This window comes from Crassostrea angulata, chromosome 2, assembly GCF_025612915.1.
Source record: "Crassostrea angulata isolate pt1a10 chromosome 2, ASM2561291v2, whole genome shotgun sequence".
In the NCBI taxonomy this organism is placed as follows: domain Eukaryota; kingdom Metazoa; phylum Mollusca; class Bivalvia; order Ostreida; family Ostreidae; genus Magallana; species Magallana angulata.
The window spans coordinates 1,379,363-1,395,119 of record NC_069112.1 but is presented as its reverse complement, the minus strand read 5'-3'; the positions used below and the strand labels follow the sequence as shown (position 1 = coordinate 1,395,119).

General features: G+C 33.0%; 1 protein-coding gene and 1 pseudogene across 2 annotated transcripts in view; one reads left to right on the top strand and one right to left on the bottom strand.

Moving 5' to 3' along the window:
• The window catches only part of LOC128171382 (uncharacterized), a 194,975-nt gene that overhangs the window by 51,100 nt on the left and 128,118 nt on the right, over nucleotides 1-15,757 (top strand). The window lies entirely within an intron of this gene.
• LOC128171902 (uncharacterized) lies at nucleotides 1,018-4,292 on the bottom strand (annotated as a pseudogene).

The following is a 15,757-nucleotide window of genomic DNA, read 5'->3' as shown; positions in this document are numbered from 1 at the left end:
GTCATTGACAAAAAAAAATCTTTAATTGCATCTTGTCTTTATCCTTCTTAAGAGAAACTGTTGGAGTTTTATTTTACAAGACGACTTTTAGAATCTGTCTTTGCAGGGGTGGGATGTTATTCTTGAGTTTACTAAGAGTGCATTTTAGTATCGGTTTAATTTTAAATGAAAAACAACAATCTGTTTGAAATTAAAGAATTTTGCAATAAGTAATATGTGTCATGGTTAATAAATAAGCTATAAAGTACAAATTTCGATGTTTACTTTTTAGAAAAATAAATGTAACACGTGACAGTCATAGAGACATTATCATTGACAAACATGTAAATTGCATATATTACTGCGTCAACAATTTACATAGTTTTTATTTGTATTCTTATTTAGTACACTGATGCACAAAGTGTTTCGGTCTAAAGATTTTACTCTCATTTCTGTATGCAGAGAAATATTTCCCATTTTAACCCCCCCCCCTTTTTTTCGTCTTCGTCGTCAACAGGCAAATTTAAAACTGGGCGAATTCCAATATTTGAAATTATCTCTTTATGAGCACATTTATGTCAGCGCGCATTAAAGTTGGAGCAAAACTGTTTGCAAGTGAAGAATTACGATGGGGCAAAAAAAAACACCCCGTATACAATAAATAATAACAAAAAATGGTAATCACACATACACATGCATACTGAATTGTGAACAGTTAAGCAATAAGTAACAATGTTAGTGTAAAATTATCCAAGAAAAATTATTTTTATAAAAAAAAAGTCTGCAGTGAGGGATCTTCAAAACATAAATTTTATTTGTCATGGTTACTGAATAAATTACTAAAAACACAATGTAAACAAACACATTGAAATGTTTGGTACAAATGAATACGAACACAATATATATCAATGAAATTAATAATAAATGTATGAATACACATTCAAGTTCTTGTTAATTACATGTACATATAGTGTTTACACAGAAGATACAAAACAGTGATTCCACATGCAGACTCATGTAAACCTAATGCATGTACAACTAATCGTGAGGTAGCTGATTGTGAATGTGGTACATTTGAAAACAGGCAAATCTACACAAGTAGATATTGCAAACATTACACCCAAATATAGCTTCATGTCTTCGAACTTGAGAACTGCACCATCTGCATCGTCTCTTTTTTTCCATCAAGTTTAACATTCATGCGTCTTGAAATACTTGCCCTGGAAACTAAAGGACCATGTGGCTGAACTTTTTGTAATCTTTTACGACTTCCCCGATCAAGCATTGTGCAATATCCAGAGAGAATTCTTTCAAGGAATAGAGCCAAGTAGGCTTTGATGTGCCCGGAGTGTTCAACCACAGAAGGAATAATACAGATTTTGAATATGAAATTCATAAATTATTTCCAGAATTTTTTTCAGGGTCTTCCACCGATTTCTTTGATCTGTACTGTTGGGAGCGGTCCACTCCAGAGTAGTTCTGCTGGTAATATTGTATTGGAGGAGGACGCTGAAGAACAACCAGAACACCATCCCTCCTGGGTCTGATTGCTGTATAGATATTAGTAAGTGGGTTTGATGTAGTGGACAATACACGTACCTGAAAAAGCATGCATTCATGTCATATAACTATTTATTCCAGGTTTTCCAGGTTTTCATATCAAGAAAAAGAAACCTGTTTCAGACAATTGTGTTAAAAATGATCCAAAATATACCGGTACAGTATACACAAAGATTAACAAAATCTCACTGGTTTATTATCATTCCAAACATCTGCATTTGCTTTGCATCCGCCGTCTGTGCTGCCTTTTTGATGGTTTCCTCTGTTATTTTCCCGAATATGGCTGATGGCAGCATTAGCTGGAAGTACCGGTACACGTGCTCTTTGGGATCAAGAGTATTGCATGGGCCTTGATCTACTCCAAACTCCGCTATTTCCACATCATGAAGGTCGTCTTTGTTTAATTTTACATTATACGAAGATCCAGAACGTTTTTTACCTTTTGCTTTTATTTAGGAAAAACACTTAACTTGATACAAGTGTTCGTCATGGAATAGTGTTGCGCTTTGTACTCGCAGGCACGGTCTGACTCTTAGTAAATTATTATAAATTTGTTACAGAATTTTAAATTAGATATTTTATTTTTTTTATAAAAAATTTAAAACTTACAAAAATGAAACTTAATGGTTTAATTTGCGTTGTATTCAAGATGCATATATAGTTTATACACCGTGTTTATCTCAACCAGAAAACACCAAAACTCTCATAAACAAATATCACCTTAACAATTGTTTTTTGTCGAAATGCTTGTAGAGACAAATGTAGCAACAATTTCAAGCTTTTAAATGTTGATTAACATTTTCCTCCATGGTGATTTTAAAACAAAAGTACGACCGATGGAAGCTAGGGCAGATTCAGTCGACCAAGAGCGAGGTTTTAAGATTTCTGTACGAAAATGCGATATGCACTCCAGGTTTTCGGTAATTTCTAGACGTCGCACAAAAAATGATAATAATAAAAACATTTAGAAAATACAAACGGTTTTGCTATAGACGAGTTATTAACAAAACGCCAGCATTTTATAATTAGTAACTACCGAAAGGCGTCAAAAGACGTTTTTGGGCGCTAAAGGGTTAAGTGGATCAGTATATATTTTTCGGATATATATAGAGAGAGAGAAATAAATATAAAGACAAAAACCACAGAAAGTGAGAGAGAAAAACAGATATAAAGGCAAACAGAAAAGAGAAATATAGAAAGATAGAGATAAATTAACTTGTTGGATGCAAGACTACTAAAAAAATGTAGACCCACTTTCAGGCAGAAAGCATAGTTATGCCAAAAAATCTCATCAGATCACACTTGCTATAGAAACAGCTGTTTAGCCTAAATATGAGACACAAGTTGTTCTTTACCATACACGTGTGCTAATCAGAGCGTGCGAATTGTGTCTGAGATCATACTGGCGTCGATTAATGTATTAAATTTAAAGGACAGGTGTAACAAAATCATTTTCTTCTAAAAACATTTTCTTTGATACATATAAATCAGTTTATAACGATTTTCCCACTTGACTAGCATCAGATAAGAACACACAACTTAATTCAAACTTAACTTAGATTAAAGAGGGCGGATTAAGTTTTAAATACTTGTGACAAATCCCATTGCAATACATAATGCAATAAAATATGTTCAAATCAAATTAACTTGTTGGACGCCACACTACTAAGTGTACATCCACTGTCGGGCATTAAGCATTATTACACACAAACCTCATCAGATCACACTTGCTATAGAAACAGCTGTTTAGCCTAAAAATATGACACCAATTATTCTTTACCATACAACTGTGCTTATCAAAGCGTGTGAATTGTGTCTGAGATCAGACTGGCGTCAATAAATGTATTAAATTTAAGTTATTTAAGTATGATTCCCAATACTTTTTACGGAAATTACTTATAATTGACAGCTATAACAAATCTCACGGGACTGAAATCTACACGATTCACTTTTTAAACTAGTGGTCGATCGGTCAAGACATTTAGGAACCCAAGAAAATTCACGGACTGCACAAAATAATCAGGGTGTTTAAGACTCAAATTTTCATAGTAGTTAAATTAATTTTATCATTACGATCAATTCATTCATATATTTTATGATTAATGTGGGCTATGTATTTTCTGCAGTGTCACTACATTCAAATCCTCCAAGATTCACCAAAGAATAGATTTCAATCTAATATAAAATACTTATTACATACAATTATTTTTCTCTCCATACTTTTCATGGGTACCGCTTTAAATATTTGAGTAGCATTAGGAAATGTCAAAATGTACTTGTGGGTATATTAGTGCATGATTTCAATGTCATGGCTATCAGTTAGCAAATTGTCAATGCACCGAATTGAAGACAATCGTGCAGTATACTAAAAAAAACTAGTTTTCAAGTTAATATATGTGTTGCTTTTGGTTAATATGTGATATATGTAATATGTGTAATTTAATTTTAATAATTTATAAGAACATGCATAAGATTGTATAATCAAGTATTGATTTATTTAATAAAATAAAATATAAATGGATATATTTAATCATTATTCTTTAGTATCTTTTAAGTCCATGGAAAATGCTGACCACACCTAAGGCCTAACAATCATATAAACCATTTTTCAAAAGATGATTATTCAAAACGAATAAAAAAAAAGATAAACAAAGTTAATATATTTAACCTCTTTTACCAGACAGCTTAATTTTGATTTTAAATTAAAAAATACTTTCATCCTTACACACGCCTATTAACTTACGGTCTGGCATTCTAATTATTTGCGTCATTGTAGGAAAACAGGTTTCGGATTACATCAAAACACCTTCTAGTATGTAGGGCAACCGATCGGGTGTATTAACATTTAAAAAATGATGCGGGTGGGGGGGGGGGGGTGAGAACTCGAGCGTGATTCAGTAAAAATTGCTAATAAACTGCATGAGTTAAGCATGAGTTAAGCTCTTAAATCATACATTGCTGGATAAACAATGAACAATTTAAACTGAACTTTAAAATATATTGAATGTGGAATATGATGCATTCCAAACTCGGTGTACAGCTGGAGTGAATTTATACACGATTTCTCTGCTGGAACGATACTAGTTTCTTCTAAAAAAAAGTTTTTTTAAATGGAGATGAAGAGAGAGAGAGAGAGAGAGAGAGAAAGAGAGAGAGAGAGAGAGAATGTTTTAATATGTGTTTAATATTTCACTTCTTCACATTCATCTTATGTCAAACACATGTAAAAAGATATACAGTACACCAATTCAGGGTGTGACAGAGACTATACAGCAAACCAACCAATCAGGTGACACTTCTATTGTTGGGTGTGGGATGTCAGTCATACAAGGTCTGCATACATTCAGGTACACCTGACTGCAGGTCTTACATGAATTATTACAGACCTGATATTTTAATAATCATACGAAAAATACGTTTGTCATCATTGGGTAAGATATTGATTTTTATAGGTAACTTTGATTTCATTTAAGAATTTCCTGTTTTAAAAGATTGATGTGAAGTTTTGTTTAAGGTGGTGGTGGGGAGTGGGGGGGGGGGGGGGGGTGGGTGGCTATGACAGTGGGGATAAAACAAATAGCGTTAAGTATATGAGAGAACTTGTCGTTTGTTAACTAATTTTCTTTATGTTCCAGTATTCCAGTTTCTCTTTTTATTCCTTATAGACTAAAGAGTTCTAATTTTAGCGTGCTAAATCGGATGTTAAGGGGAAAAACTACCATCCATAGCTTCCGAGAAGTAGAGCGGAACTAGAGATTTCATTAAACGACACAAGGAATATAGAAGTAAGTCAAGACAAACTATGTATCATGTCAAATTATATAAGGTAGTTGATTAGATGGATCATATCAGATTACATAATGCAGTCTATTAGATGTACATGTCATTGAGTAGGTCACATAGACATGATACAGACACAAGTAACATTAAAGTAAGTCACTCCAAACTATATACCATGTCAAATTATATAATCAATTCATTATTTTTCGAATTCGTTTTGTGCGTGTTTTAAAAAAAGGGGGTGGGGGATGTTATTGAAATTGTGTAAAATGTGGAGTATATTTGTTAATGAACAATTATATGGGGTGATAATGCATGTATGTAATGTGGTATTATCTTATAAAACTGTTTATACTTATTGGAGGTTAAACACAGTAATGACAGATCAGTTACAAATATAACGGAAGTATTTGCCTTTTTTAAATAAAAATTAAAATGTTTTAATAAAATTTTGATACAATAAAACTTCCCACAGATGGTAGTAAGGTCCTTCGACTAAGCAGAGACATACAATTGTTGCTTATGTTTTGTCGAAATATTTTAGGATATCCGTTATCATGCATGCATAAATAAAAAAAAAAATTAACGAAGATGATAATGATTGGGACATTCATCTTTGATACGGAAGTACAATTAAATCTTATTTGATTTTTGCATGTACCTGGAGAGAAGTTAAACTGAAACGTCCCTCATATATATATTTTTTTTTGGGGGGGAGAGAAATCGAAGTTGCAACTATTTTATGTATTTTGAGCTTAGCAAAGCTTAATATAGAATGTCGTAAACTAATTTACTTTATTCTGATCTTTGGCACAAGAGTGTAAACATGAAATTCAGTAATTGTGGCATAAACTGGAAGTAGAGAACAGGAAAAGGGCGATTTCAAACCTGTTGTTTTCTCCTTCATTACAATATTGGTAGAGTAGATCAAGATCAAAAGGTCAAGTTTATATCTTAGTGTCACTTTTAGGGGGGTTACAACTTCTCCAATAGCTAAGAAAGAAACGTTCACGGCAAACATGTTACTGGTTAAATTTGTTTTCACTTTTGAATAACCTTGACCTTTGACCTTGACCTTTTTGTCATGCAGAGAAATCATTGATGCCACTGCAAGTTGTTCCGTGTGTCTGCAATTGCCTGTTTTCATATTTTGGAATTGACCACGGCGACTCATCACAAGTGTATTCAAAACAATATATTTACATTCCAAATATTTTTTGCATGTAAAGTGTGTAAAAAGATACTGCAGTTATAAACTGTAACACACACAGGGTACTCAAAGGTTAAAATGACTAGTTTTATTATGACGTCACAAACACTGAACGCTGTAAAATGCAACGTCACATTCGAGAATCAAAGTTCACGCTTGTGGCTGTTCGGTGGCTCTTCCATTAATTTGAACTTACCCATAGGATAATACAGTAATTTTGACCTAAAAAACACATTTGCAGACAAGGAAAGAAGTTTTAAAAAATGTAAATAAAAGCATTAGATCATTAGTTTTTGAAAGATATAGTCTCATAACTGCAGCGGTGTGTGCATATAAATTTTCATAACGCGCTAGCGCGCGTTATTCAATTTGCATGCACACACCGCTGCAGTTATGAGTAATGAGATTATGAGACTATATCTTTCAAAAAATAATGACCCAATGCTTAAGTATACGGTGTCAATTAAATCAATGTAATGTGATGTACACACAGCCTTATGTATAAGGTCAGCCGCGTTTACAAGAGCAAGTTATGCAAGATTGAGATGCGTAGTGAATGATTAACGTTAAGTGACTGGTTGACATGGTAACACCTTTCATAAAGGAAACAGTAATGCTGCCTGGTCAAAGTTTTGTCCTGAGCAGCTAACTAAGATGTTGACGGCGTCCTCGAATTTTAAATAAACAACTGCCTTTAAGGATCCAAATCGATAACAGCCAGTCAGGTACACCTAAGAAGAAGTAAATAAATGATAAGAGAGAACATGTTAAAAAAGTTTAAAGTATAAGTAAAATAAGGGGTCTTTCGTCACCAACATTGTGAAGGTTAAGAGGAGAAAGAGAAAGAGCGGTAGAGAGAGATACAGACAGACAGAAACATAGACGGAGGCGGAAAGAACGAAATAGCGAAAAAAAGATAGACAGGAAGAGAGAAAGAAAGAGAGAGAGAGAGAGAGGGGGGGGTTGAGTACATAGCTGAAGAGGTAAATAATTTGACTGCAGGTTTTGACTGTGCAGTTAATATGATCAAGGGTAATCAAAAACAGGTACACAACAACATGTTAATACTTTGTGCCAATCTTCAGAATCCTAAAACCCGGTATTCTTATTTATGTTCCCCTATAATTGTTTCCATAATTCCCTAAATAAATAGTGTAGAAGGGGTGGCCATTTCCATTAAAAAAGAATATTTTTCTATATGTGAAAAATGTCTGATTTAAAAATATGTGCTAGAGACAGGGCTTTCCGACCCCCCCCCCCCCCAGCCCCCAGGGTGTCGATATTTATAGGGTGAAGGAAGAGTTTGTCATTGTCGGCGCCGAAAACGTCCACAGCTCAAAGATCAGGAGTTCTGGGATATACCGTAGATATTTAAATGATGCAGTGATTAAAGTGCATCATATTCACCCAACATGCAAAAATCGGCTCTTTATCCTACATTTAATGCAACAAGCTAATATTTTAAGTTGGTACAAATAACACGGTCACTGACAGATAGCAGAGACTCACTTTTGTTCTCTCTATTTCCATTTTACTTTTAACAGAATTCCTCATCTTTGCAAGAAACAATTTTAGTGTCCATTCTATGTCCTGTTTGTGGAAATAAAACAGACACAAAACCCGTAGCTTGAAATAATGGAATTGCGTTCATATTTATTAAAGAGTAAACTACCCAGAGGGCAAAATCCAGACACCTTACAACACCCTTGGCTTTCTATGATGAGAATTATTAAAGGTATAAATGCCGTTTGAAATCTATTAAGCAACACATTTTATACACTTTCTGTAAATTATACAGTTTAAGTCAAACGCATTTAAAAGTATTGAATATAGATTCTAATGAATTCATTCGGTCGGTAAACGACAATTTTGAAATATTCAAAAGCACGTGATGTGACAAGCTAATTTTAGAACGTACACAAGATGTCGACGCAAAAACGTGGTTTGTCTGTGGGCAGTGAAATAACGCGTCCAAAGAGAAAAGAAAGAAACAGTTTGACAGAGAACGTTGTAAAATTAGAGTATATATTGAAGAACACATATAGCGGTGGGAACGTGTTAGAGACGTCGTGCTTAAAGTGGAATAAAACAGCTGGAAAAAGTCCATAAAATCCTTTTAATAAAACGAAATGTCGTTTCGATCACTGTCAGCCATTTTTGTGATGATGTGTTATTCCACCTTAATTATGAGCTTGCCGGGTTCATGCTAAAGACGGGTGGGTCACACAGCGGTGTGTTTTCTTTTTTAAATAAGATATATTTACTCATAAAGGAAAAAAAATTATATGCATGGTATGATATTCATTGTCTGATTATGATAAAACTTGTAAAGGTTATTATACAAAAACCTTTTTAAAAAATTTATAAATTGTATCTGTTTTGAGTCAAGTGACCCCAGAAGGGATAATTTTGACTTGCTATTTTATAATTATATATGTTGTCAAATGCATGAAAATAATGATTTATTGCAAAAGAGCTCTCATTAGTTGTCATCGACACCGATACGCACCCATCCTCATAAAATGCAGATGAAAATATATGATATTTTTTTCTGTTAACAGCACAAAAACCCCAAACAACTGTAAACAAACCTGTCTTATTACCTCATCCTGCATGCTGCTCCTCTGAATTATTATTCCCGCGCACATGCACAAAAGTACCTTAAACGTTAATCGTTTATGGATGCGCATAGGTAAATCGCCGTTGTTCATTTGTAACATTTTTTATCGAATTCTTTTTTATGTACTTAGTCATGCTGACAAAATTTGGGTTTGGCTTTCAACATCACAAAAAATGGCGTTCAAATGGCATATACTTACCTTCATTCATTAATATGTTTTATGATTAATGCGGGTTATGTATTTTCTTCAGTGTCACTAGCTTCATATCCAGCATGAATCACCAAAGAATGGACTTTAATCTAAAATAAAATACTAATTAACTACATTCAATTATTTTTCTCTCCATTCTTATCATGGGTACTGCTTGAAATATTTAAGTAGCATTAAGAAATGTTATCCTGTACTTGTGGGTATATAAGTGTGTGATCTCAATGTTATAGCTATCAGTTAGCAAATTGACAAGGCACTGTATTGAAGGCAATCGTGCAGTATACTAAACACAGGATGAATGACCATCTTTAAGTTCTCCTTAAAGATAGCTTAAAGATGTTTAAAGGTAGCTTAAAGACGATCTTTACGCTACCTTTAAGCTATATGTGTTGCTTAAAGATGGCTTAAAGAAAGCGTAAAGATGGCTTAAAGGCAGCTTAAAGACCATCTTTAAGCCACCTTTAAGTCACCTTTAAGGACAACTTATAGGTCCTTAATGTCCAAACTTCTTTAAGCTATCTTTAAACTACCTTTAAGCCATCTTTAAGCCATCTTTAAGCCATTAAAAAATCTTTTAATTCAATATTGTGCTTAATTTACCAACAAAATGTATTAACTATTTGATATTGATAGAAAAGGTATTAAAAACGGTTTTTGTTCTAGAAAATAAAATGAAAAAAAAAATAATCAAAACGCCCAAGACGAGGATTGAACCCAGGACCCTTCGTTTACGAGCATCACCTCGCTTCCTCTGCGCCACGGCTACTTACATAGATAGGAAGGTTTTTATATTCTATATATCAGTGGATATTGAATCATTGTATTCAATGTGTATTTTTACTTGGAAAGATTTTGACTTCCATTCAAATTGTAACAATCAATCATATCTAATTTAAAAATTACATGCATGCATATATTTAGAATGAAATACGGAACTTGGTCTTCAGTGAAAAAAAAAATATTATACCATAATGGAAACCGTTAGGCTTATTTAGTAAATGAATTTAAACCGAGTAGAGAAACGTTCATCCTATTCACAGCTAAATGAAATGCAAGGAAGAAGATGAAATCATTTCTTTTATTAAATGCATTGAAACTATTAGGGTATTAGTTCTACGCAATTTTCCCGGTTTTCATGATCACGGCGCCGTTCCAGTATGTTTAAACATTTACTTGTATACATGATTTTTAGACTATCAATTCTATAACAAACAATATTACCAATAACGGATGACGTATTTACTGCATGTGGCAATTGCAAATAATGTATACATATACTTGTACATACAATTGTATGATGTACCAGGCCGGGTATGTGACACATTTACTCTTATACTTATATTTTAACAATTAACCCCTATTTATGATCACCGGTACATGAATTAATTAGCCTCTAGATTTTACTCTTACATACATGTAGCTTTAATTTGTAGACGTAACATTTTTAAATCACAGAGTTGGGAAATAATTCTTTGAAAATGAATTACAAATGTAAATAATCTTTTATTCACTAGAACTATCGTATACACGTACATACTAAGATTCAACGCCTTTAGAAACACTGACTTGCACCTGGGCACACGACACACCTGTTGTGTATATCTTGTATATTCTGTGTTAGTTCCGGGGGTTTTCTTAAGTTGGACAAACAATAGACTCTAATTAGATATACACAAACGAACAAAACTATGTCTAGACAAACAAAGCAGTAATATCCTGCCCGATATAACAAAGGCAGTTGAGAGTATTTTCGTCTTTAACATGTATCTAGCAGATCTAGAATTAGACCTAGAAATAATTAAAATTGAAAAAAATACATACCTTCAACCGATTATTAAATCAAATCATGCAGTTTTGGTTCATTATCTTTATTTTGTTTAATAACCGGATGAACTAAGAAAGAGAGACAGAGCGAGAGAGAGAGAGAAAGAGATAGAGAGATTTATATTTCACCGATTAATTTATAATAGGAAACAAACATAATTAAATATAATTTCATACACGAATTTCGATACAGAGACTGCACTCACCCCTACAATAATTTTGAATAATTTTGAAAAAAAAAAATATAAAGAATTTTATAACGGCAATCTGTGTCCATCGGAGCGGTGTTAATGATAACGATATGTGTTTAATGGCACGAAAAATAAAACCGCCTGGAACATCCCCTCCCCTTCCTTGGAAATTATATCATCACTCGGATCACCCCCTCCCCTCCCTATAAAAGAGCTTTTGCATTTAATACATGTTTTTATTGTTCAGTTTGATCAAACCTGACTTAAAGGGAACTTAAAGATGGTTTAAAGACAACTTAAAGGGAGCGTAAATGCCACTTAAAGATGCTTAAAGGTAGCTTAAAGATGTCTTAAAGGTGACTTAAAGAAGTTTGGACATTAAGGACCTATAAGCTCAGCTTAAAGGTGACTTAAAGGTGGCTTAAAGATTGTATCTCCTTTAAGCCACCTTTACGCCACCTTTAAGCCACCTTTAAGGACTTGCTTAAAGATTGTTTTTCGCCCTGTGAAAACAACTATTTTTTAAGTCCATGTACTCAGAAATGTGTTGCTTTTGGTTAATTTGTGCAATGAAAAAAATTCCTAAACATAAGTATCAATAGGTTCGTCAAACCACAAATAATTTTATCTAAATGGGTCAATAATGGGCCGACATCGCTTTTTGTATAATCAAGTCTTGATTTCTTTAATAAAACAATAATTGACATAATAATCATTATTCTTTAATATCTTTTAAATCCATGGAAAATTCTAGTCACACTTAACAATCATATAAAGCATCTTTCAAATGATGATTTTTTAAAAACAAATTCATCCAAAAAGATTTTAAAATTTACTTTATTTAACCTTTTTTAACAGACAGCTTAATTTTAATTTTAAATTCAAAAATCCTTTCATCCTCACACACGCCTATCAGCTTACAGTCTGGCATTCCAATTATTCGCGTCATCACAGGAAAACAGGTGTCGTATTAAATCAAAACACCTTGTAATATGTAGGACAGCCACTCGGCTGTATCAACATTTAAAACATGATGCAGGGGGGGGGGGGTGAGAACTCGAGCGTGATTCGGTGAGAATTGCTAATAAACTGCATGAATTATATTTTTAATTTAAACATTGCTGGGCAAACAATCAACAATTTAAACTGAATTTTGAAATATATTAGATTGGAATCTGATACATGCCATGATCGGTGTACAACTTGTGTGAATTTATACTTGATATTTCTGCTGGAACGATACTTCTTTCTTCTAAAAAAAGAAAGTTTATTGAAATGGAGAGAGAGAGAGAAAGAGAGAGAGAGAAAGAGAGAGAGAAAAAGAGAGAGAGAGAGAGAGAAAGAGAGAGGGGTAGAGAGCGAGAGAGAGAGATAATATTTTAATATTTGTTTAATACTTTACTTCTTCACATTCATCTTATGTCAAACACATGTAAAAAGATATAAAGTACAACAATTCAGGGTGTGACACAGACTATACAGTAAACCAACCAATCAGGTGTCACTTCTATTGTTGGGTTCTCGATGTCAGCCCGACAAAGTCTGCACACATTCAGGTACACCTAACTGCAGGTTTCATATGCATTATTACAGGCCAGATTTTTTAATAATCTGACAAAAAATACGTGTGTCATCATTGGGTAAGATATTGATTATTACATGTAACTTTGATTTGATTAAAAAATATCTTGTTTTAAAAGATGTGAACTTTGAATTGAAGTGAAGTTTTGTTTTGGTGGTGGTGGGGGGGGGGGGAGGAGGGGGAGAAGTAGAGCGGAACTACAGATTACATTAAACGACACAAGGAATATAGAAGTAAGTCACGACAAACTATGTATCATGTCAAATTATATAAGGTAGTCTATTAGATGTATCATATCATATTACATAATGCAGTCTATTAGATGTACATGTCATTGAGTAGGTCACATAGACATGATACAGACACAAGTAACATTAAAGTAAGTCACTTCAAACTATGTATCATGTCACACTATATAAGGTAGTCTATTAGATGTATCATATCACATGACATAATACAGTCAATGAGATGTACATACAGACACAAGTAACATTGAAGTAAGTCACTCCAAACTATGTATCATGTCAAACTTTATAAGGTAGTCTATTAGATGTATCATATCACATTACATAACACAGTCTATTAGAAGTATATGCCATTGAGTTGGTCACATAGACATGATACAGACACAAGTAACATTAAAGTAAGTCACTTCAAACTATGTATCATGTCACACTATATAAGGTAGTCTATTAGATGTATCATATCACATGACATAATACAGTCAATGAGATGTACATACAGACACAAGTAACATTGAAGTAAGTCACTCCAAACTATGTATCATGTCAAACTTTATAAGGTAGTCTATTAGATGTATCATATCACATTACATAACACAGTCTATTAGAAGTATATGCCATTGAGTTGGTCACATAGACATGATACAGAGACAAGTAACATTACAGTTAGTCACTATAAACCAATTTATCAAGTCAAATTATATAAGGCAGTCTATAAAACGTACATACCATTGAATAGACTGGTCTATAAGACGTACATCCCATTGAATAGACTGCCTTTGAATCAGTTCATTATTTCTCGAATCCATTTTGTGGGTGTGATTTCCTTCTTTAAAAAAAAGGGGTGGGTGGGGTGGTATTGAATTTGTGTAAAATGCGGAGTATATTTGTTAATGAACAATTATATGACATGATAATGCATATATGTAATGTGGTATTATCTTATAAACCTGTTTATACTTACAGGAGGTTAAACACAGTAATAAAAAATCAGTTACAAGTATACAGGAAGTATTTGCCTTTTTTAAAATAAAAGACCAAATGTTTGAATATAAAAGTAAGTCAGGACAAACAATGTACCATGTCAAATTATATAAGGTGGTAGCAAGATCCTTCGACAAAGCAGTCCGTCGACATACAACTATTGTTTATATTTTTTCAAATATTTCTGGAAATCCGTTATGCATAAAATAAAAACAAAAACAAAAACTTCACACGGTTGATAATGATTGGGACACTCATCTTTGATACGGAAAGATGTGCCCGGAAGCAAATACAGTTAAATCTTCTTCATCATATACTTCCCTGGTTTTTGATTAAAATTAAAAGAAAACATAAATTTAAAGTAAATCCACCCTCCTGTGACGTCATACATTTTACATAAACCATGAATTCATTAAAATTCTTGCCAGTAGATTTGTAATTTCTATGTTATCATAGGTGCACATCAAATACTTAAATCATTGTTTACTTGGAGATATTTTATAAGCGTTGTTCATCCTAGCTTATATTCGACATAATTCAATAATGACAAAGGGAAATAACTCTTTTCTACTTTTCCCTAAGTGATATATCTAAATGCTACAATTTTTCTAATGTAAACATTTCTTTTCTTTTTTTTAATTAATTTTAGTTTTATGGTTTAGTAAGCAATAAAATTTAAAAAGACAAACAAGTATCCATCCACTTATATTTAATTTTTAAACAAAAAAAGTAGATTTTGTGATGTGATTTTCAGATGATAATTTCAGCCTTTGGTTTTTATTACCTTCCATCTTAAATAGTATGGATACATATATATCTTATTTATTTTTTGATGAAATTCAAGTCAAATAAGTTAAAAAAAAGTTAAGTTTTTAACTTTGAACCCATGATTTTATAGGTACGGAGTTACCTTAATGGAAGCCTTAATTTACAATCAACAAACTGCACACAGTGAAAAATTTTAATTATCAGAACTAGAGTTATCGTTATTTAGTCATAGAAACTTTTTTGTTGAACTTAACTGTTTGAGGTTCATTTTCTCCCTGATGTTATTAGATTGGTAAAAAAAATCGGAGTTGCAACTATTTTATGCACTGTGAGCTTTAAAGGCTCAATATAGAATGCAGTAAAATTAATTACTTTGTTCTGATCTTTGGCACAAGAGTGTAAACATGAAATTCAGTAATTGTGGCATAAACCGGAAGTGGAAGAGAACAACCCTAAGTGGAAGAGATCAACCTTGACTTTTTGTCATGCAGAGAAATCCTTGACGCCACTGTATGTTGTTTTGTGTATCTGCAATTTTTCGTTTTTCATATTTTAGATTCGACCGCGGCGACTCATATCAAGTGTCTGCAAAACAATGTATACGATGTCAATTGATTCAATGTAATGTGATGCACACACACACACACACACACACACACACACACACACACACACACACACACACACACACACACACACACACACACAATAAAACGGCAAACAATGTATATGGTGTCAGTTGAATCAATGTAATGTGATGTACACACACCCTTATGGACAAGGTGAGCTGTGTTTACATGAACAAG